This window comes from Marmota monax, unplaced genomic scaffold (genome assembly GCF_021218885.2).
Source record: "Marmota monax isolate L192 unplaced genomic scaffold, Marmota_monax_Labrador192_F-V1.1 WCK01_AAM20220418_F8-fsc00151, whole genome shotgun sequence".
In the NCBI taxonomy this organism is placed as follows: Eukaryota; Metazoa; Chordata; class Mammalia; order Rodentia; family Sciuridae; genus Marmota; species Marmota monax.
In genome coordinates this window covers 3,298,497-3,299,567 of record NW_026694226.1, presented here as the reverse complement: position 1 = coordinate 3,299,567, position 1,071 = coordinate 3,298,497, and the positions used below count along the sequence as shown (strand labels likewise).

The 1,071-nt window shown below is 58.4% G+C and overlaps 1 protein-coding gene across 2 annotated transcripts in view; it reads left to right on the top strand.

Annotated features, from left to right (window-relative positions):
- Positions 1-745: 745 nt before the first annotated feature.
- Positions 746-1,071, top strand: part of Ikzf4 (IKAROS family zinc finger 4) — a 30,999-nt gene continuing 30,673 nt past the window's right edge. For both annotated transcript variants that reach the window (XM_046466620.1, XM_046466619.1), the window contains exon 1: positions 746-943. The gene's annotated coding sequence lies outside the window, so the exon portion shown is untranslated. The remainder of the gene's footprint in view (positions 944-1,071) is intronic.

Genomic DNA, 1,071 nt, shown 5'->3' with positions numbered 1-1,071 from the left:
GATTGTGAGTCTGGGGCCTCTGGGGCCTGGGGAATTGTCATGTTGCAAGAGGGAAGTATTGGCACAGGTGAGATTATACCAAAGCCAACAAATGGTGGTGTTGGTAGGAGGTGGGAAGTGGAGGAAAGCAATCTCTGGGAAGTCAAGGAGTGGGGCTTCAGTTTGTTATTTTGAGGTCCGTCGTCATCTGCTGTGTTGCCTACGTTATTGACCCCGGGGTACCCCTTAAGAGATTATTTTAAAAACATTTGGTACCCTCAAACCGCTATCCCGCTAACTGTATGCGCTTGGCAGGAAAGGCAAAGAATGTTAAGAGGTTGACATCAATAGTCTTAGGAACGGCAGGGGCAAAACTCGGCACTAGCGGGGCTGAGAAGCACAGGGTTCGATTCTCAGCACCTCATATAAAGACCCAATGACAACTAAAAATTTTTTAAAAAACCTCGGTACTAGGGTCAGACGTGTCAGAACGTGTGTGGCGCCCAAAGTAGACCTAGTTTGCAAATTAGATGCAGACGAAGGGGTAGTATTTTCGAGTTATCCTCTAGGAGCTACAGAACCATTCGGACTTGAATCTTTCGGCACTCGGCTACTCTCCCCTAGCCCTTCTTTTTTCTCCCCAGCAGTCTCCCCGGCTTGGGGGCGCTCGGCGTTCGGCCCAGCTGCCTGTCGCCTGGCAGTGGGACCGGAAGTTGTTCGGGAGGGGGGAACGGCTCTGATGGGGGGGGAGTTGTGGGGGGGCCGGTCCCTCCTCAGGTGAAGCCGCTGATGGAGATGAAGCCGCCGCCGCCGCCGCTGAGTGCACAAGTCCTGGCTCCGGCCTGGCTGCCGCCGCCTCAGTGACCCCACTGCCCCCGCACTGGGCCACCCGGGCCAGAGTGGGGGACCCCCGCCCCCCTCTTCCCCACCCTAAACAGCCTGCGCGCGCGCGGAGACGCCTCAGGTGAGTGAGGGGCGGGGCTTCGACCAAGTGGGGGCGGGGCCTCAGCAACGGGGGCGGGGCCTTAGGGGCTTGGGCGTGAAGTGAGGGGAGACGTGGGCGGGCGAGGGGTGAGCTGAGGAGGGAGGGAC